Raw genomic sequence first — 23,450 nt, 5'->3', positions numbered from 1 at the left:
GCTTGTGGGGGTGATGGGTGTGTGCAGTGGGCATGCTTTGGGGATGGGTGTCCATGCTTTGGGGACGCACGCAGGGCTAGGTTTTGGGATGGGTGGGATGTGATGGTGAGCCATTTGCAAGGAGTTGGTGTGATGGGGGTGGGGGTGAGGGTGGGGGTATGATTTGGCATGCAGGTGGGGTGGGGGGAATGGAGTAGTGAAGATTTGACTTACCAGAGTCCATTCCTCCGCCTACTCCTGCGAGGCCCTCAGGATACAGGATGTGCAAGAGTTCCTCCTCCCATGCTGTGAATTCTGGGGGAGTAGGTGGGGGTCCGCCGCCAGTCTTCTGCTCCGCTATGTTGTGCCTTGATACCATGGAACGCAGCTTCCCCCATAGGTCGTTCCACCGCTTCCTGATGTCGTCCCGATTGTGTGGATGCTGTCCCACAGCGTTGACCCTGTCCACTATTCTTTGCCATAGCTCCATCTTCCTGGCAATGGTGGTGTGCTGCACCTGTGCCCCGAAGAGCTGGGGCTCTACACAAACTATTTCCTCCACCATGACCCTGAGTTCTGCGTCAGAGAACCTGGGGTGTCTTTGGGGTGCCATGGGGTGGTGTGGATGAGGTGAGGGGTGGTGTATGTGTTGTAGAGTTTGGTGAGTGTGGTGGTGTATGGTGTTTTGTGCGTGGAAATTGTGTGGGTGATGTTGTGATTTGCCTCTGTGTGATGGTGTACTCTATGCTGTGCTCTCTCTCTCTGTCCTTCACTCGCAATTGTGGTCGTAGGGGTTTGTGGGTGATGTGGGTGTGTGTTTTATATTTAATTGGGTGTGTGGGAGTGGTGTGTGAATGTGTCTCAGGTGTGTGTATTTTGAATTATCCAATGTGGTAGTGTTTTGTAAAGGTGTGTGTATTTTGACCGCGGCGGTGTGTACCGCCAATGGAATACCGTGGTTGAAAGACCGCTGCGGGGATTTGTGGGTCGGAATGGTATGGGCGTATTTCTGTTGGCGTGACGGTGGAGGTTTGGTCATCGCCAGTTTCCCGCTGACCTTTGGTGTGGCGGACTTTTGTGGATGTCGGGTTTTTGGCGGTTTGCCAGTTGCGGGTCAGAATGACCGTGGCGGTTTACCACGGCGGTGTTATGGCGGCTTTCTGGCCGGCGGTAAGCGACTTTTACTGCCGAGGTCAGAATGACCCCCTATATACTGTCAAACTGTACTCAAAATGACTATTGTGTGCATTTGTCTGAGGGTGCTGCCCCAAGGCTATTTCTTCAGCCATTAGTGTAACTAAGGTCCTTAGGTACATGGAGAGGCAGCGCTTGCTGAGCATGCATAAATTGCCCATGTTTGCTCTGTGGGCTTGACTTCTTCTGCTTTAACCCCACAATGTTCTCAAATAAAGGGTAGGAAAATAAAAAAAATCAAGGCTCAATATCAGCAAAGAAAACATATAAAACATTGAAAGGATTTCTAAATTCTTAAAAGGCTTAAATATATGAAGAAGAATATTGAACAACGTGGTGTGCTATTAATTTTGCTGCTTGAGTTAAACATGCAGAGTCTTATGTGTAGCCTGTAGATATGTTTGAAATATAGCAATGCCACCTCAGATTTTCACTTTTGGGTAAAGTTGATGTAATTAGAGCCATAGTTTTAAATTTGGAGCATTTAAAGTTATGAAGTAGGATGAATGACTGGAGTGTGACCCTACTGGCTGCAGAAAACAGTGCTGAAACTTGTCAGACAGATTAGTGGCCAAGGCACAGGACACAAAATGAGCACCATCCTTGCCATGTTTGGAAACCATGCGGCCTGCTTGCAGAGATTGTGTTGTGGATTATGAAGCCAAAGGACAAGAAGTACATATACCAACTCTACTCACACTGTAGTAATCATGTTGAAAAACAATGTTGGCTGTTGTCAGTGTAAAACTTCCTTTACCAAAGGATTGAACAAACTAACTTTGTCACTAACCCACTCCACTAGGAGTACTATTCCATGTGCAGTACTTTTCCTTGTAGATGTGATTGCTTTAGCTGCCTGCACTCTCTATGTGAGGTACACTTACCCAGACATGCCCAAAACTCAGTGTGTCCATGGTGGGCATCAGTACTCAATTTAGGAGATTGGGGCTCAATTTTTACCAACAGACCATGACCCTGAGCATGAAAGAAAGACATAAAGGGAAGAAAGGAGATATGTATATATATAAAAGAAAAGGATGAGGACAGAAAATGTGGATGCTGAAATTCATGTACGAATAAGATAACATTGATGCAAGTGTAAGTTAGTGAAAGAAAGATGTAATGGCAACCCTGACATTTAACTGTATTGGTTATTTTACAGTTTGCACAGTACCCCCTCAAATGATTGCCACCTCCACATTTAGCAGCAGACATCTCTTTTTGTTGCCATTACTACATCTAACTCACTGTTACATTCACCCATGCAACCTAAAGATAGCTGAGCTTGGAATCTGTATCACCAGAATGCCCACACAAAGAAGGGACCATACATTTTACAATAGGAGGTACCAGCTCTACATCAAAATAGGTGTAAGCTATCCAGTGTCGGAGGATGAGAAGGAAATGTTGATAGATTTAATTCACAAGAAAAGGACACTCGCAATTCCAGTCCCTACTAACACTTTCAAGAAAATATTGGACTTAGCAAGGACCTAATTCTAGTTTGCATAGACAAACTAACCAGATATGAAGATGTAGGAACAGTGAGAGATACCAAAAATTTGTACTAGCAATCACAATCTACATTAGACTATGCTTGCTCATATGAACATTGCAAATCTGTAAGAAATTGGATTACTCATTAAGGGGGGGGTCAACACCTACTCAAGAATCAACCACAATTCTTGTCAGAGTGAAGTCACAAGAAAATCCCAAATTAATCTATGCTCACCCTGTGTTAGCATGGCACTGAGGCTTAACTCAGAGGCAGTGTGTAAGGTATTTGTGCAACACTTCGAACAGTAACAAAGTAAAAATACACCACAACATGGATTCCACACCAAAGTACAAAATATAGTAAATTTTAATAAATACACCATGACCAAGATGACAAAACTACATTCAGTATGATTTAAGATACACAATTTCAAAGATTTAGGTTAAAATAGCACCAAAAAGCACAAAGCACCAAGTGTGGACATCTATAAAGCTGCAATGCGAGGTCTTGCATCATCTTCGAGGAAACAGTCAATGAGGGCTTGCAATGTGGAGTTCAGAGTTGAGGATGCATCATGCAGCTGATGAGATGCTTTGGTTCTGAGGAACTGTGATAAAGAGTCCTGGTGCCAGGAAAAGATCACTCAGCAGAGGTGATGCATCAGTTCTGCCTGGGTTTGCACCACACAGTAGAGGTAATGCGTTTATTCTGCTGGAAACACATACGGGCTGCCAGATCTCCTTCAGGCCTGCTTCCAGTCCTGGGGTGGGACCACTTGGCAGGGAAGGACTCACCGTTGCAGAGTCCATGTTCTAGTTACAAGGGACTTGGCTCTTGGAGTCACTCCTTCAAGTCGCTAGCTCCATCTCAGGCTATCACGGCATCGTGAACAACAAATTCAACAGTTCAAGCAGGCCGCAGTGTCGTGGGCCAGCTACAGTGTCAGAAAGACCCGCAAACAGTACCTTGGAATTGCAGGACGTTGCGATCCTCACAATCAGATCCAGAGTGTTGTGTCACTGGCGTTTCAGGTGTCGCAGGCATTGGTTGTGGAGGTCGGTGCGTGGTTCATTAGGCCCTTCAAGTCACACGCATTGCAGATCAAACTCCAGGGTGATGATGAAGTCAGGAACGCTGGTGTGGATGATGTTGGGGGTGCGCTGCGAAGGGGGACAATGCGACTTGCTGTGCCCACAGGTCACGATGCAGGCAGCGGCTCGGTGACAGAATCCTGCGGTGTCAATGAGACCAGGGCTGCGGTGTGAAGTGGGGTGGTTCAATGTGCGGTGTCTACAGGCCTCGTTGTTACTGGATTGCTGTCGTCAGTAGGCCGAAGGTGGAAGTGTGGCATGGGGCATGTGGTGCCCATGGGTCGCGGCGCAGACAGAGGCCTCTGGTGACGAAGCTAGAGTCGATGGCACTGGCATCAGTGGATCAGGGCTGTGGTGCAGGATGGGACGGTGCATTGTGGCAGTGGTGTCGATGTCAGTGTGGAGGTTGGTCATCGGGAATGCCAAGTCTGCGGTGTGAGCAAGGCGATGTGGAGTGCAGGGCCCACATGTAACGGTGCAAGCAGCGGCTCGATGATGGCATCAGATGGTGGCATCGGTGAGACCAGGGTTGCGGTGCGATGTGGGTCACGGCTCCGTGTGGCGTTGTCAGGTCACTGTGCAGTCACTGGCATCGTTGATGGCATTGCAGTGGTTTTTCTTCTATTGCAGCACAAAACACACAGTTCCCAGTGCTGTAGGCAGATTAAACTGAAGACTTTGATATCCTTGAGACTTCCAACAGGAGGCAAGCTCTACTCCGAACCCTTGGAGAAACTTCACAAGTAGGATGCACAGCAAAGTCCAGTCTTTGCCCTCTTTAAGGCAGAAACAGCAACTTCAGGCCAACCCAGCAAAGCACACACAGCAAAGGGGCAGTACTCCTCCTCCAGCTCTTCTGCTCCTCTCCTTGGCAGAGGTTCCTCTTGCTCCTGAAGTGTTCTAAAAGTCTGTTGTTTTGGGTCCACTACTTATGCCAGTTTTGTCTTTGATGTAGGCAAACTCCAAAGGAAAGTCTCTTTTGTTAACAAGATCCTGCCTTGCCGAGGCCTGGCCCCAAGTACACACCAGGTGGTAGGAGACTGCTTTGTGTGGGGACAGGCACAGCCCTTTCAGTTGTTCAGCTCCTCCCTCCCAACTCTAGCCCAGGGGACTCATCAGGATATGCAGACTACACCCCAACTCTCTTTGTGTCACTTTCTGGATGGAATGCAAAAACAGTCCAACTGTCAGTCTGACCCAGAAGTGGATTCCACAGAATGGTTAAGCAAAGAAAATGCCCACTTTCTAAAAGTGGCCTTTTCAAACTGACTATTTAAAAAGCAACTTTACCAAAATATGTATTTTTAAATTGAGATTTCAGAGACCCCAAACTCCAAATCTCCATCTACTCCCAAAGGGAAACTGCACTTAAAATATATTAAAAGACAGTCCCCATGTTAACCTATGGGAGAAATGGGCCATGCAACAGTGAAAACTGAATTTGGCAGTATTTCACTATCAGGACATGTGAAACACACCAGTACACGTCTTACCTTTTCGATACACTGCATCCTGCCCAGGGGCCTACTTAGGGCCTACCTTAGGGGTGCCTCACGTGTACAAAAAGGGAAGTGTTGAGCCTGGCAAGTGGGTACACTGTGGTGACAGGTCTTAGCCATCATGGGTAAACCAACCACCAATACAATTTACCTAGGGAGCACCTGCACTTAGCACTGATCAGCAGTGGTAAAGTGCGCAGAGACAATAAAAAAGCAAAAACAGAGCCCAGTATACCATAAAAACAGGATGTCAGAAGGCAAAAAGACAGGGGAAAGATACCGAAAAATGCCGGGTCTAATACAGTCCTTCTCACCTAGGCAAGAGGGCAGCAGGACAGCAGGTCACACCAGCAGAGCAGGCAGTCTTTCAGGGGAGCAGTCTACCAGATTGGCAGTCCTTGCTGCAGCACAGCAGTCCTTCTACTTGGCAGAGTCTTCCACAGGTCCAGAAGCGCACTGAAGAGTTGGTGCCTGAGGTCCAGTATTTATAACAGGTTCCTCATTTAAAGTGGGAAAAGCCTCTAGAGGCTTCTCTTTGAAGTGCACAGCTTTCCTCCCTCCCCTGGCTCCAAACTAACTACAGGGGTATGCAATCATCTGTGTGAAGGCAGGAAACAGCCTATTCAGATGTACGTGGGCTGTGCCTTGCTCTGCCCTACTATCCTGCCAGTTATAGCCCATTCAGACACACCTATGCTCTCTATTGTAGGTGGCTATCTAGGAGGAATGTACAGTGATCAACTGCCAACTACACCCAGTCATGTTGCCCAAAGACAGACAGCAAGCACTAGGCCAAGGAATGAAAAGGCCAACCTCTAAAAGTGGAATTTTCAAAATTGGAATTGAAAATCCCACTTTGACATAAAACAGGATTTTTCATTACAATTCCAAAGACACCAAACAAGGACTGTTTCCCCGTTCCCATTTGGAAGTTACGGCTTATTCAATGAAATAAGGTAATGTAAGTGTTATCCTATGGGAGTGTAGTGAAAAATGAATTTTAGAGTTTTTCAATGCCAGGACAAGTAAAAGTCAAAAGAACATGTCTCACTTTGTCAAATACATTGTACCACCCTGTGGGCTGTTTAGGGCCTACCCTAGGGGTGACAAATATATGTATTAAATTGAAACATTTCTGACTTTTAACAAAATACATTTTTTTTTAATTTGAAGTAGCTCTGCATATTTTGTTGCATGAATTACTTGGCAGTTTCATGGCTCAGCTCATGCACAGACTCTCCCTGTTAAATTGTTAGCTCGCTTTGAGAAGGAAGACTGGGACTGGGGTGATTGTATTGGTACCCTTGGGCCCAGTCTTTGAAGTGGGAAACATTTCCTCGAAATTGGACCACAGCCCAAGCAGATACCTTGTCACAGTGGCAACAGTTCTCTAGAGGTAAGTTGAAGTACTTCTTTTGCAGTAGGATAGGGTAAATTATGGCAGGGGTAGTAGTAGTCACCTAGAGCTGGCATAAAATCCTGCATACAGCTGACTCCTATCTACCAGAAATCACCATCTTGCTTATTTTTTCCATTTTCTGTCCATGTGCAGAGTGCACTCCAGTTCTAATGGAAGGCAAGAGTCACGGTGTCTAAGGCAGGTGTGAACACAAGAAGAAAAATGTTGCTTTTAAATGATGTGCAATTAGAGGCGGCAAGCCACTGAAATCTTGAGCCAGTCCTATGCCACTTTATCCTATTCTAACAATTACTAAGGTGAAATGCTTCTACATGCTAAATACACTTCATTGAATTTTGAAGACACCTTACCTAATCGTAACATGTTTGTTGCATGATTTACTTTCAAACCTTTCCAGGGCTCGGCTCATGCACATTCTCACAGATCCAAGCCAGACTAGTTGTTTGGCTCTGGATCGGATCTCCCTTATAATTTCTTGGCTCACCTCTCTCTCTCTCTAAGCAGCAGATGTTGATCTTTCAGATTTCTGGAATACTCCATTCTGGGAGATTTGCAGATTGGAAATTTTTCTACATTTTTCCTGCTGATTTCTTCTGGGCTTCTGCCACTGAGCATGCTAGGAAAAGGTATAGGGCAATTGCAAGGCAGGCTTGAAACAGTTTTCAAACCTTGCTACTGCCTTTGTGTGATCCATAGAGCAGTGCTGGAGTTAGAAAAACTTGACTCTAGGAACCTATAAATTGGAGGTCAGCGTGTGCCATGAAAAGGAGATGGGGTCACGCGTGCAGAGTAATGGAAAGCAGTCTGACAGTCAACTTTTTTTTTTCAAACTCTGCTGCAAAGAAATTGTCAACATGAAGAAATGTGACAGTAAACCTGTTCTGGCTTAGCTGGTTGCAAAAGCCACAATTTAAAATACCTTATGGGGTTAAGGAACCTGCTCGTAAAATCTTTGTGTGTCCAGTAAATCTGAAGGAACACCCAGGGTAAAATAACTGTGGTGACTGATGCATGTGCTGGAAATATTGAAGTTTTGTCTAATCCTAGTTTTGACTGAAAGTAACATAGAGGGTTACCATGTCTCCTGCAAAGCACATCAAGTAACATGCAGATGACAGGTTTTCATAATATGTAGATAAGTATGAGGGTTACTGCTTTTAACACATAGATCAATTTGTTGTGTGCAGTTCTTATACTGCAATCTTAATAATCTATCACAGTGATCTATGAAGGACGATCTGTGACTTCTAAACCGTTTAATCCTCATTCAGGTCCACTAGAATTATGTGAAGTTGCAGTCATTGCATTTTCAGCATAATTATGGATTTTCCTAATTTGCCACATCATCCATCATTTGCTGCATTGTCTTCAGATTTCAACAAAAATTGTTTCTCGCTCAAATAGATAAAATGTTACTAAAAGCACAGTGGCGAGTGTTGACGCACAGTGGAACACCTTTGCACAGGTTGACTTGCCACTTTTCTGTTGCTTATTTCTGTATTTGTGTGTCAAAGCTGTACTAATAAGATTAAACCGTGGCCCAGATGGTGTTAACATGTGTGCAAATTCCAAAATAATGAGGTAGTACTAGCACTAAATGTACATTATGCCACTAATTTGCCTTTTCTTGCCACATAATTTGTTTTTACTTGATGCATATGTTAATCAACCCTGTAGCACAATTTGGTATGCCCCTGCTGCATAATTCCAGTGGCCCAGCCATTACTGCATTATATAACACATCATGTACATTGTATTACTCAGTTGTATGATTTATTGTCAATGTGTGCACATAATATAACGAGCTCTGACACCATGCAGTGGGAGGAGTAGTACTGTAAAAGAAGTAAATAAAAGAACATCTGGCATTTAAATTGTTATTCATGTATACACTCGTAGAGGCCAAAACATCTGTCATTTAAGTACAGTTATATCTGTTGTATATATGATTGAACAAAGTCAAAAGTTTCTCTTAAGTACTTGTGAGGCATCACAAGCTGCGTGCCTTTGTTTCCAGTTCATTGCACTGGCAACAAGGTGTCCATACTGCTCTCAGTCAGGATGCTACTCGAACAAAAGGAGGGCTGCTAACCCTTTATATTAGGCCTTTCCAATAAAGCCCCTCCACCACCTGCATGTTGCTGCTGAATATAGAAAGGAGGCAATGTGCAGGCACTGCTAAATGTGTCCCTGTAGTTGGAAAATTACAATTTGAGCATATTTAATGGGGCCTAACTTCTTGGTGGAGGGACAGTGTCCACACTGTGAAAATAGTGAGTGGATGCCATTCACTTGCATGCACCTCAGACTTGTGACATGGTTGAAAGAGTAGCCCCGAGGGGGGCAAGGAGGCACCAGCGGGGCCCTGTACAGGGGCTCCTTTTCATCACCAGTACAAGAATCTCACATCAGAGCTGTAAGTCAGCAACCTGAATAAGACCTAAAAGACTAGAAAGATCTTAAAAGAAGATTTAAGTGAGAATTAACACTACAGATTCCCTGCTTGTCTCTCATTGGCACCTGCTTTGCATATAGTTTAGACAGCTGATGCAGCATTCCAGGACTTCCCTCCAGCAGGACAATAAATCCACACAGAATGCGGAGCAAACAACTTTAGAGGAGCTATCTGAGCCAGAAAATAGCACAAAACAACACCATAGTCTGAAAGCAGCAAACAAGCAAAGTCCAGTCTGCGCTGTGAAAGTACTGCATATAAAACTCAAAATCTTCCCTGATTCACTAGGCACGCCTAAGCCCCAGTTTGCCCTACCAATAACAAAAAAATATATAAAATAAATACCAAACAAAATCCCAAAGGTATGACGACTCACAGTAGTCTTTTGCTGTTGACACAACAAAGATCTAATAACAAAGGGACGGTTGCAGTTGAAAGACCCCAAAGGCACAAATAGCCTAAATATAACTACCACAAGCAAACTGAAAGCCGGTTCCATAAATGAGTTCTTCAAAGAATCAAATATATCAGGTAAAGACACCTGTACTTGAAAAAAAATCACACAAGGGAAGAACAAGCAAAAGAAGACCCACAAACAGCCACAGGAAACAGCATTCATAACTGTGACTGAAGAAGATGCCCCAGATAGGGAAAGTGATTATTTGTTCAGTAATACAAATAATAAAAACAGTAAAAGTATTCAGGAAGCTTTGACTAGCCCAGGCTACAACCACGGAGTGCCATCACCAATGATAATATTAATTGCGAAGCAAAGGGTAGACCAATCCAACCAGACTCTACTTTTTAAAGGGAATGGAAGTCCAACTATAACTAGCTACTGGAACAACCCAAAGGCACAAGCCTTGTGTATAAACATCAAAGATGAAATATAGACACAACCAGTGCCCACCAGCAGCACTGGATAGACAGGTTGTCCCAAAAGTATCAATAGGAGTCCAAAAAGATGTAGGCAGTGAAGAGCAGGAAGCTATCAAATCCACGCACCAACTAAGAGAACAGCTCAATGGTAAAATACCTAATCACAAAAGGGGCTACCCAACATGGTGGGTGGCCGTGGATTATGCCCTGAATGCAATAGAACAACAAACGGATAAAATGGAAATACTTATCTCAGTTTTACAGTCACTGGCTTTGGATGAATTGGATATGGATTCAAAATTGAACAGACTTAACAACTTAATACAATGGGTGAAAAACAAAGTTAAAAAACACAAATGAAGATTGTGTGAGGGTGAAATGAGTGATTAAACAGGACTGCAGAGCAGGAAAAGGTTAATCTTAAAGCTAAAGTTTATTACTTACATCAAGGAGCCCACAACGTAGCGACCTTGTCCTGTACCTTTCGACCTTAACCAACGAATCACGTTCCAAACGCACAGGTCGTTGATCACCACGAGCAAACCCATATTCAAATATATACATGTGAACTCGTGCACGCCTGCACGACATCAGAGTTAAACAGACTGTACATTTCATTACACCTTCTTTCTCTTTTGCAAATAAAACAGTATATTTTATAACAAATTAATAGAGAAAGAAATCCTTATACGTCGAAGGTACAGAAACATTACGTGATGTCCTGCAACTGTATCATGAGAGTGAAGACTTTCGTCAGCAACCTGTGACATGCCTGCAACAGATGGATCATCTCCTGACTCACTCAAGCATGAATCTAAAATTTCATTGCCATTCTCCGACAAATTAATAATTTACGATCATTGACTACATCAATATTTTGCTTAAACCATCTTCTTCAAAGTTTTTGTTATCCAAAATCTTTTTTGCGTGTTCATTAGAAAGTTTAACTGCACATCCTCTACTCCACCCCCCCATTTTGTCCAATAGCAAAAAACCTTTTGATACTTTCAATATGCGAAATGGTGAAGAATAAATAGATGAACCTTTTTTAACTCTGACCGGACTTTTGATTAAAACCCAATCACCTACTAAAATATTCTGTTCTTTTACATGATGTGTCGCATCTAAAAGAGTTTTCTGTAAATTTTGTTTAATCATTGAGTTAATTCTCATTTTATTTGAGCCTGAGCATGAATAACATGATGGTTGTCCTGCTAAGTCTTTGATCCAATCAGGACAAACTACAGTTTTAGGGTCTCTTTTTCGTAACAGACAAAACAGAGAAACCCCTGTTGTGTAGTGCGGGGTGATCAGATAAGACCAAACTTTTTTTTTCAAAAAATTGTCCACCAAAGTATTAACAGCCTGTTCATTCTTTACAGCAGACCATTTGAAGAAGTGGAATATAGTGCAACCTTGAGATGTTTTATGTGATGTGAATCTAATTTTGTTTTTATTTAAGTCAAAGTGAAATGTGAACCATTATCTGTTACCAATTCTTTTGGTGGTCCTTCAATATTAAAAATCCTGTTTAAAACTTTATAACAGATGCTGTGTTAGGCATATTAGTGAACTCAAAGTAAACCCATTTTGAATAGTAGTCAACCATTACCATTAGAAATGTTTGTTTAGGGGGTAACAAAATCAAAAGGACCAGCAATATCTAATGCAATTTCGTTCCAAGACTCAACAGGGACAGGAACACAATATAACGGTGTCTGTGAAGTTTTCCAATGTTTATCAGGTAAAAAGAATGTTTCACATTTGTCAATCCATTGAGAAACATTCTTATCCAATGAAGGTCACCAAAAATATTCTTTTAAAATTCTAGAAGTACCTCCGATACCTAAATGTCCTTGATACGCAGACTCAATTATTCTACTGCGTAAAGATCCAGGTGGAATACAATGATCAGCATGCATCAAAACTCCTTCAACTAACGAAAGTTCTGCTGAAATTTGAGCAACAGATTTTAAAGAATCAGGCATAGAGCATTCATTTGGCCACCCTTCTCTTACATAAACCATTGCTTTCTGCAAACATACATCTGTTTGAGATGCATCCACCCATTCTTTATATTGAATACCTCCTACAGAGTCCAAAACATCCTCAATGGTTGCCACAACACATTCTATCTTTTCAATTTTCATCATCTAGACTGACAATTTGTAATGGCATCCTGGACAAACAGTCTGCCCTGACATTTCCACCTCCAGAAATATATTTAATTACAAAAGTGAACTCTTGTAGACGAGAAAGCAACCTAACCAATCCCGAAGACGCTTTACCTGTTCCATTTTCATTCAACAAATGCAATAACGGTTTATGATCTGTAAAAATTTCAAATTGAGTACCCCGTATAAATGTTTTGAACTTTTCAACAGCCCAAGAACACGCAAGAGCTTCTTTCTCGATTGTACTATAATGAGACTATGCCTGCTTTAGACTCGTGGAAGCAAATCCGATAGTACGTTCCTGCCCAGAAACCCACTGAGAAAGGACACCACCCAACCCTTGTTGGCTAGGATCAACCGTGATACTACATTTATGACCTGAAACAAACAACAATAGAACTGGTGCCTTTTTAATCAACTTTTTGACATAATTGAAAGCTTTAATGGAAGAACTGTCCCAAACAAAAGATATGCCCTTTTTGAGCAAAGACCGTAGGGGTTGCACTACTTGAGCATAACTCGGAACAAAACAAGAATAATACTCTGTCATGCCCAGAAATGACCTAGGCGTATCTTTATCTTTTGATGGGGAAACACCAGTGATGGCTTGAGTCAGTGACAACTTACGTTTAATGCCTTTTGAAGAAATAGAATGACCTTAGATAATCCACCTCATTTGTTAGAAATTTAGACTTTTTAAGACCTAAAGTGATGGCAACTTTTTTAAACACATTCAAAACCTTTCTTAATATAACTAGATGTTCAGAAACAGACTTTGAAAAAAAAAGCACATCATCTTGGTAAGCCTGCACACCATCAATCCCCTTCAAAATGTGATCCATAAGGTTTTGAAAGATGCTGGCAGCAGAAGCCAGACCGAAAGGCAATCTCAAAAACGTATATGCTCCAAATGGAGTCACAAACGTAGTGAGCTCAGTTGACTCTAGTGCTAAAGCAATTTGGTTATATGCAGATTTTAGATCCAATAAACTAACAAAAATTGCAGTACCAATATTTGCAAGAAGATCTTGAATCTTAGGCAGAGGGTGACAATCAACTATGATATTCCTGTTAAGAGATCTCAGATCAGCACATAAATGGATCTCACCATCCTTTTTGCGCACTACAACAATGGGACTGACCCATTCAGAAGCATCAGTGGTAGTAATTACACCTTCAAGGATGAAATTATTCAATTTGTTTTTCAAATCCTCTCTCACACTTAACGGAATAGCTCTGACTTTGTGTGCAATAGGAATAGCATTCTGCTTCAATCTTATCATATGCTCAAACTTGTCTATTTTTCTAATTTTTGAATTAAAAACATTTTGAAAGTCATTTAGCAGTGTTTTTAAGAAACAATCCTCAATAGTGTCGTATATGTAAGAAATCTGAGTGTCATTGACTTGTACAGGATTGTCAGAACCAGTAACAAGCTTAAAAACCCATCTTTGCTAAGTCTTACCAACCCAAAATATTTTTGCCTTTGACAGCAACATAGATTTTGGAAGTAATTTGTCTGCCCAAACATGATAACATTTCAATGAAAAATCCTAACATATCAATATCATTGTCCCCATATGCTTTGGGAGAAATATCAGTTTTAAACAAGTGAAACTTTTCAGACCATTGAGCGTAATAAAGTTGATCTGAGATAATAGAAACAGGTGCACCAGAATCAGCCATCATATTCAATGTGTTACAATTAGCAATGATCACTTGACAAAAAGGACATTTATATTTAAAACCTGGTTGAATCGACAGACTCCACAGTTAAAACCATTTTATCAAAATCATTCTGCAGAGGGACAAAATCATCCTACATTTTAACACTACTGACCTGCAGTACACTTTTACCTCTACACACAGATTGGAAATGACTTATTTTGTGACAATTAATGGATTTTTGCCTAAAGCAGGACATTTTGGGCTGTTGCCTACATGCGAAGTGGAACCACATCTGAAGCATGCTAAGGTGGACTTTTCAGATACAGGTTTGGTAACCTTATTTTTTAAAGCTAGCGCATTACTTGAATCAGAACCTTGGATGGAATTAACCACACAGCTACTAGGTGACACCGATGAAATACATTTAGATGACACAATTGCTCTTTTAATTCCTTTTGCCATATCAATTACTTCAGACAGAGGAGGATCCCTGCTGCTTAAGATCCTCTCTTATGTTTTCTGAGAGTAGCAACTGTACACAAACTGATCTCTGATGTAAGTATCCAGCGCTGGACCAAATTTGCAATTTGCAGCCAAATTTCTAAGAACAGAAATGTACTCCTCCACAGTCTCGGTCACTTCTTGTTTTCTTTTCATGAAGTTAAAACGCTTCAGCCTCACATTTGGCTCTTCTAAAAAACTTGTATTTAGCCTTTCTGTTGCCTCCGTATACACAGTCCAGTTATCTCAATCACCAGATATGGGTGCCACACTGGGTAGGTTATTAAAAATGTGTTGACCTTCAGTGTCAAGATAACTAAACAGTACTACAAGTTTTCTCTTGGGAGTGTAGTTTTCAGCATCAATAGTGATTAAATAATTTTTAAACGAGCTATACCAAATTCTCCATGGTATTTTAGGTTTCCCAGGTAGTGGTAAAAATGATGGAAGTTGAACAACTTGCTGAGGAGTAGCCAAGAATAAATATTTAAAAATATTTATAACAACTGAATTACCACCTACCAGGAATGTAGTGCTGTTTAAGGAAAATAGAAATGTTTAACACTAATCGTCAAAACATCAAACGATTAATGCTTAAATACGAAGGAAGCCAATGACAAATGACAGACGTAAATAATCCTCTTAAGTTGCTCCAAAAACAAATTCTCCCTAATCCAATATTGCAACCAGACTTGAAATAAAGGAAGGCTTACAGCATGACAGCAAATATGCGGCAGCGTGAGGAAGCACTAGTGTCAAAACAGCAGAATAAATTCACCTCAATCAGTGACCGCCAGTCTCCAGTGATGAGGAATGAACCAACTATTGTGAGGAAATTCAGCCAAGATCCACTAAAAGAAAGCTGGCGGGCTCCTAGAGAAATCAATGTCTCCAGCTCGTCGCCAGATTAAATGAGTGATTAAACAGGACTCAAGAGCAGGAAAAGGTTAATCTTAAAACTAAAGTTTATTTCTTACATTAATGAGCCCACAGTGTAGCGACCTCGTCCTGTCCCTTCCGACCTTAACCAACGAATCATGTTCCGAACACACAGGTCGGTGGTCACCACAAGCAAGCCCATATTCAAATATATACATGTGAACTCATGCATGCCTACACAACATCAAAGTTAAACAGACTGTACATTTCATTACAGAGGGCCACAATACTGGACACATTATTCAGTATTCCAGGAGTAATGCAGTCTCTCATCTGTGACTTAGCAGATAAAGTGACATCAACTAGAGGGGTGATAATAAACACAAAACCAAGGCATTTCAAGATAATCAAAACCAGCATTCTCCTCTGAAGCTAGTGAAAAGCACGTGTGAGTGCACTAACAGCCCATACACTCAACAAGGTATTGAGCTTCAAAGTAAACCTCAGTAGCATTTGAAAATATCAGTCCACAAGCCCTGATACCAACAGAAGGATATGACGAAAATATATTAATCTACGTCCAGAGGATAATCAGTTACATAAATTATAGAACAATGATAAAAAAGATTGATTAGGTAACATCCACAAAGGGTAACCACTATAACTGGAGAGGAGCCATTGATAACCGAGGACAAGAACCCAAGGGAGGCATATATGTATAATTTAGAAGGCTTGGAAATACGACAAAATCATGTCCCAACCAAAATCAAACACAAAAGATAACAAGACATCATAGTTGGACAAGAAAATAGAGATTGCCATGTAAACGGATAGACAGGATCAAAAGTTCTTCATCAACAAACAAGAATTTCCAAGAAGACAAACTCAAGAATAGATATGTTTAACTTCTGAGCATCTTGCAGGAAAAAAATGAAGCAAGCATTTGAATAGCCAATAGGTCTCCCTTTAGACCTTATAAGTGTGGAGCCATGCAGCAGATTATCCTGAGTGATGAGTCACCAAGGATTTATTTTATGCAGCTAACAACCACTGACAAAGCTAATAGTCCAATGTCGTGTCAGGCGTAATGTCAGTTGTATATTATCTGAATGCAATAATGGAACGAGGCAGCAAAATACCATTTGGGAGGCACACTAGTACAATTAACCCACCACAGCGCCTGGAGCATTCTGCCTACAGTAAAGGAGCTAGTTGTCCACCCTTGAAAGGCATTCGATAAGTCTAGAACCAGACAGAAGCAGTCTGTCCTTTGTGACCTGCAGTGATACATCCCCAGGACTACTGCAGCTTGACTAGGAAATCTGAAACATCTTCTTTAGGGAGGGCTGGGTCTTGCTCCAGCTACAGTTTTAAAAACAAAATTAGGCTATTTCCCAAAGACCTGACTTTATCCACCAAGACAATGTTTTAGACTTGGGCCTTTCTGTTGCAAATAATTATCAAGTACCAGACTACAGTGCCCAAAATGTACTAGGATGGGAAAGGATAGAGCAGGACAGACACAAGCGTTGACTACATGGAGCATGACAACCCTTATTGGGATACAGTTGTTTTGGCTGTGAAATGTCACCATCTTGTTCCTTTTAAACTAGCCTCAGAAGCCTCTGGAAGTCTTGCTGAAGCAGGTTTCACATCATAAGTGTGATCAAACAGCACATTCGCCCAGCCAAAACTGTCAGTTGAATAGCCTGCAGATCATTTTACCACATACAAAACAGCCTCCTTGTTGTGTTGCAAGGAAATTGATTACTGTGTTGTTCACAGAGGCTACGAGTAGGTAGAGAGTACTTCTGACACAGGTCATATTAACTGCAGCAAATGGGGAGGGGCTATCTGTAAAACCAAAACCCGGGGTAGAGAAAAGTGATTACTCACATCTGTGCAAGGCAGTCAGCATTAAAACATTTCTGTGCTTAATGGTATATGTCAAATGAAAAGACCAGTACCAGCAAAGGAATTTACAGGGCCATCAGAGCTCGGAGACAGGAGCACTTAATACAACAAGCATTGAAATGGGTCTCTCATTTGCTCGCGTTAGAGCTATTAGCTTTATAAATTTCTAACTGGACTTTTCTTGTCACACAAATTGAAAATAAAAAATAGAACAGTTGACATAAGCTAGCCAATTCAAAGGGTGGCCATGAGTGCGAAGTGAGACATAAAAGGAAAAAGAAGCTCGCTGTCAAAGTTATAGACAAAAGTGCAATTATCCATGTAACAGGTTTGATGGCCAAGGCGGTAACAAACTGCCCTAAGGAGGGTAGAAACGTAAAGTAGTTCCAAATGAAAACAAAGGATTTTTTACAGGAAAGCCCAAGAACAAGCGATAGTGATGGGCGTAAGGTAGGAGCGGTTAAAAGCCCAGATACATATCAACATGTTGGAAAAGCAACGGTTGCGCGCTGCTATGCTCAACCTAAAAACTGTCAGCATTTATACATACCTTGCCCCCGTAGGACACCCGATACAGCGTGCTTTGGTTACTTTTTAATCTGGAGTCAGAACTTCATAAAAGCTTTTCTTAAATACCATTCACCCACATCCATAAATTCACACAACCATAGAAAGCATAATTAAAAGCATTGATGTTAAACAATTTCCCGAACAAGAGCTCTCTTACTGTCTTTTTGCAAACAATGCCGGTGACAGTTTGTATTCTTAATAAATCTGTGTTGTTCGTTGCGCGGCTTTCTGCCACATTTTATATAAATTAACTCTCAACCAATGTGAATGTGCTGTACGCAGCGCAATTGCAAATTCCCTTACTGATGGGCGGAAGCCGATCAGATTAACGGATTATGAACCAATTTGTAATTTCTGTCTGTTGGACCTGGCCCTTTTACAGGGTCATTCCCCAAACGTTTTGCCTTTTCCTCCTTATTTTCCTGACCCTTGTTGGATGACGTTATGACTCTGAGCACGTTTTCACTGTTAATCAGTGCTAAACTTGGTATGATTGGCTAATACCTAATTGGCATATTTAATTTTCCTATAAGTCCCTTGTAAAGTGGTATACCTATACCTAGGGCCTATAAATTAAATGCTACTAGTGGTCCTGCGGCGCTGCTTGCATCCCCCACTGAAGTAGCCTTTCAAACCTGTCTCAGGCCTGCTAGCGCAGGACCTGTGTGCGCAGTTTTCTGCCACAGGGACATGGCATCTAAATTTACTTGCCAGGCCCAGAACTCCCCTTTTACTACATGTAAGTCACCCCTAAGGTATGCTCTAGCTAGCCCTATGGGCAGTAAGGCAGGACATGTGCCTAGTAATGTGGCCTGTCCTGGTCGTGACAAACAGCCTATTTGGTTTCTTAATGCTGTGAGGGCTGCCTTCTCATAGGATTGCATTGGAAATGCCCTGCCATTTGTGTAGGGGTATTGTCTGATTTATGAGGGGTAGCGTAGGCATGTTTGGTATGGTTGTAATGGTAGTGATAAATGCTGCTTACTGGTGTAGGTGGATTTTTTTATTATCATTACAGAAATGCCACTTCTAGGAAGTGAGCATTTCTCTGTGCTTAAGACTCTGGTGTTTTGCAGCTTGACTCCAATCCACGTCTGGGCAGATTGACAGGTGAGCTTTGTGCATACTGTTTTCAGACAGCCTGTACACAGGGAGTGTGAAGGTGTCACAGATGTGCTTCTACATTCTGAATAGTCTTCCTGGGCTGAGAGAAGGGAGAGGCGGCCTCACACAATAGGGTTGTTTACCCCCCACTGATGTTTGGAGCCTGTGCTGGAGGAGAGAAGGGGCACTCCCAGAACCAGTTGTAACTGTTTGGAACCTCCTCTCCCCCTTCCTTGTGAAACACACTGGAAACCTGAGTATAAGTACAGAGGAGTTTCCCCCACCACTCTGGAATTTACTTGGAACTGAATACAGAAGGCTGGAGGGACTCACCATGGACTGTTGCTGCTGTGCTGCCCAGTGAGCTGTTTGGTCACTTGGAGGAACTGCCAACTGCCTGCATTCATGTTGTGCTGGCCTGCTGCTGGGCCCTGCCGCCCTGTGAACCAGCTGCTTTGTCCCCCAGGGGCAGGGTACTGTGGCCCCTGACCCCTGCAACTGCATCCACCACGAGGAGTGCTTCATCTCCTCCTAAAGCATCTGGAGAGTGCTTTGCCCTCTTGTCTGGAAGCGCTTGGATCGTGTTTCCCTTGTGGTGCCCTGTTGCGCCTGAGAGGGCGCAGTGAGTGGTGCCCCCCTGCGCTTTGAAGAGCGCCTCGCTGTGTGCCCATTTCACTGCCGCGACCCAGGCTGGACTGGATTCCGAGCCCGTCAGAGACGCGCTGCACCCTGTGTCCCCTGAGCACCGCTGAAAATAACTAGAGGAGCAAGCGCGCTCCTATCGTGCCCCTGGGGTGAAGCACGCTCTGAGTAGCGCCCCAGGGGACTAGCAGATACCTACTTTGGTGCCTGCACATCGCTATGGCACCGGCGGGCCTTTGTGAAGCGGGGAAGGCTCCCCACCCCACCGGAGCCCTGTTAGTCCTCACAACAGGTGGAGGCGGGAAGGAAGCCTCGTCGGAGGCTGCCCCTACCCCAACAAAGCTCCTCTTGATCGACTGTGAGAACGGGATCAGCAGAAGCTTCGCCAGAGGCCCCCGTACCACAGGTCTCCTTGTGTGGTCCCATTTGGTTCTTTTGGGGAGCTGTTGTGAACCCCCCCTTGTTGAAGGGCCATTGGAGGCCCGGACGGGGCCCCCAGAGATCGTGGGCCACAGGAGGGGCCAATTATAAAAACAGGGGGGGTTTGTGCCACCCCCCAGATCAGCATGTGGCCCCTGTTTTGTGCATAGGAACGCTGGGGCCCTTGATATCGATCCTCATGGCACAGGAGGTGCCTTGCATACCAAACCAGGTACTTTTTAGAGATTACTTATCCTTTTCTAATGTTCCTGCAATGGGCATTATAGGCCTGGGAGGTAACCTGTCTATTTGATGTTACATACATGTTTGCCAGTGTTCCTTTTATGAGCATGACATACTAATATGTGCTTTTCGCTTGCCATATGTTTTATGATGCTCTTGGTATAGGCATTTACGATACTTTTTTGACAAGTGTGTTTATTTCTTTACTGTGATTCCTGACCACTGCTTATTTTACAGAATCCTGAGTACTTACGTGTTCTAATGTGACTACTGCGCGTTCTTGCAGAGTATTAGTAACCTGTGTAACATTCTGACAACTGCTAAGGTAGCAGGGTATTACTGACATGTAATGTTTGGTCTAATTATGTTTTGTGCAATACAGTTTATTTTTACATAGCTCAGTGTTGTGATTACTTTGTGGAGTATATATTGTGCCATGTGTGTTGGGTGTGTTGGGCAAACGCTTTACACATTGTTCCAGGTTAGGCCTAATTGCTTGTGCCAAGCAACCAAGGGGATGAGCAGGGGTTATCTTGGATGTGAAACTCCCTTGCCCTGAGTAGAGTGGGTGGGTTCTGCCTGGCTTAGGTGCATACCCTAACCAACCAGAAACCCCATTTCTAACACTGTGTAGTTTAGATTTGTCAGGGATTTTGGCAATTGCCTGACACTGTCACTGATTGCTGTGTTTTGTTAGTTTTATCATGTCAGATTGCTCAATTCAAGAAATGTGGAGAACTTTATGAAGTGCCTGCGTGTTTCTTGGAACTAGCTGAAAATTGCAAATAGCAAACAAAAGCAGATAATCTATAAAGCATTATAAAACAGACATAGTTGTATATCTTTCTGAATCTTTAGTTGAGAGGATAACTAACATGTCAATTTGAAGTCTGTACCAGGCTAATGGGCCGAAAAGAGAAAAGCCCCTCCCTCCAAATACTTTGCTTGTGATATCAATGGTGAGCTTTATATGCTACCAAATTTGAGAATAATGAGTCAGCAGTTAGGCCAGAGGACACTAACAGTATTTAAGGCTATTTGTGGCTGTGTCTTGACATGTAAGCACACATTGGGATATTAGAATCACCCATGTTGTTTATAAACGTGTGACCCTGAGTAGTGTTCATGAATATGCAAACTTGCATAGTGTCTGAGACTATGCAAACTTTTGTTGTGTTCTTAATATGCAATATGTGTAGCGTTGTGAATGCGTGAACCTTCATTAATACGTGTGCAGGGTTGCTGCTGCCTGTGAATAGTCTCCAGGGTGGGCACTCGTGTTACCTGCTTCAGGACTTTCCAAAGTGCTAGATTAGTTTTACATCACTAGCAAAAACTCTGCTCAACCCAATGTGGTCTGAAAAGAGATTCAAACATGACTCTTTATTTCAAGCAAACATGATATCCCATTCCACTGCATATTTACACAGCAATGACATTCATAACAGAAACTCAACTTGTGTAAAAGTTAGGAAACTGACATTTTACAGTGACAACTGAACATCAGAGCCTACCAAAAAGATATTTGCAACACATGTGGTTAGCACTGGAGGTATTAACAGTAACTAACAAGCGAGCAGTCTGAAAAGATGTGGTGTAACATATTGAGCTGCTGATTTTGGGACTGAGGAACTGGGTTTGAATCCCAGCGTCTGCTCTCTCTCTGTTTAGAAAACTGGTGTTGCTGCTCCTATGGCTCAGGCTGCAGTGGTTGCTATGCCTTGGCACTGGGCAGTGATAAATGGGCGGGGTTTGGCATTGGCGTGTATTGTTAATAACAAATATCTGAATGCCATGGGTGTTTTGAAAAAAAAATAATGCCGTCAGCAGTAACCAGTGTGTTTCTGATTTTTTATTTTTTTTAAATGTGTGGTTGGTTTGCCTCAGAAACCCAACAAACACAACATTACAAACAAATGAGCTGAGGCCATTGAAAAAATAGTGTGTCATCAGTAACTCAAATGGCAAGAAGAGAAATAAGACATGTAACAGGGCCAGTAGCCATGGGAGGGAACGACATACCAAAAGAAGGGACAAATGACCACGAGTTACCAATGAACAGCAAGGAATTTAGAAAGGCACACAAACCAACCAATGACAAGCGCTGGGGATGCTGACAGTTCGCAGAGGAGATACATCATGTCTCGAAGAGACAGCGCATATGCTGCCTAGGGTAGACAAAAAAATTAAGAACCAGGGGCCACGTGTAGGAAAGTCAGAAATTGCGACTCGGAAATTGCGAGTCAGTCCGACTCGCAATTTCCGAGTCGCAATCTTGGATGCAGAACGGTGTCTCAGACACCGTCTGCGACTCGCTATGGGGTCGCAAAGACCCACCTCATCAATATTCATGAGGTGGGTTGCATTTTGCGACCCCATAGCGAGTCCCAGCACTCACAGGGATGGTGGCCTGCTGAAGTCAGCAGACCTCCATGTCTGTGACTGCTTTTTAAATGAAGCAGTTTTTTTTTTTCATTTTGCAGCCCGTTTTCCTTAAAGGAAAACGAGTTGCAAAATGAAAAAAATACCGAAACCATTTGGTTTCATTTTTTTCAGAGTAGGCAGTGGTCCATAGGACCACTGCCTGCTCTGAAAAAATATTATTGTCGACATTCACAAAGGGGAAGGGGTCCCATGGGGACCCCTTCCCTTTTGCGAATGAGTTACCACCAGTGTGACACTGGTGGTAACTGCGAGTTGCTTTGCGACCGCATTCGTGGTCACGAAGCAATTCTGAATTGCGATGTGAGTCGCAAATAAGAAGGGAACACCCCTTCCTATTTGTAAATGTGCATCGCGTGAGGCCGTTTGCATGGCGCAAACTGAGATTTTCGCAGTTTGCGACATGCATACGGCTTGCTACATCTGGCCCCAGGAGTCCAAACAGTACACTTAACAAACAAACATTGAGCCTATAATTACATTAAGTATGATCAGCCTCAAAAAGGAAAAAAAAAACCAAGCTCAACTAGCTGAGAAAAAAAGCTAAATTCACCATGGACCCCAAATACCTAATATCTCAGCAAAGATCCGAGGATTTTAAATAGGGTAAACTGTGCAAAGCCATTGCATGCCTTTCTCACACTGACTCTAAAACACTGAAGTCATAGCCTTAAAGCCCCTCAGATGTGGAGAGCCAAAATTTGAAAACAAAATAATTGCCAGTCAGTTTTAGGAAAACATAAAGCAGGTTGCCCAGTGGGAAATCAGAGTATCACCATAATAACCCACCCCACCAAAGTAACTGCAGATATTTGAAAATACTGATAAGGTCATTCACCTCAAAATGATATTGGCTTCAGCAGTGCAAATTAAAACAA

This window comes from Pleurodeles waltl, chromosome 1_2 (assembly GCF_031143425.1).
Source record: "Pleurodeles waltl isolate 20211129_DDA chromosome 1_2, aPleWal1.hap1.20221129, whole genome shotgun sequence".
Taxonomy (NCBI): domain Eukaryota; kingdom Metazoa; phylum Chordata; class Amphibia; order Caudata; family Salamandridae; genus Pleurodeles; species Pleurodeles waltl.
Note: the sequence above shows the minus strand (reverse complement) of the source record.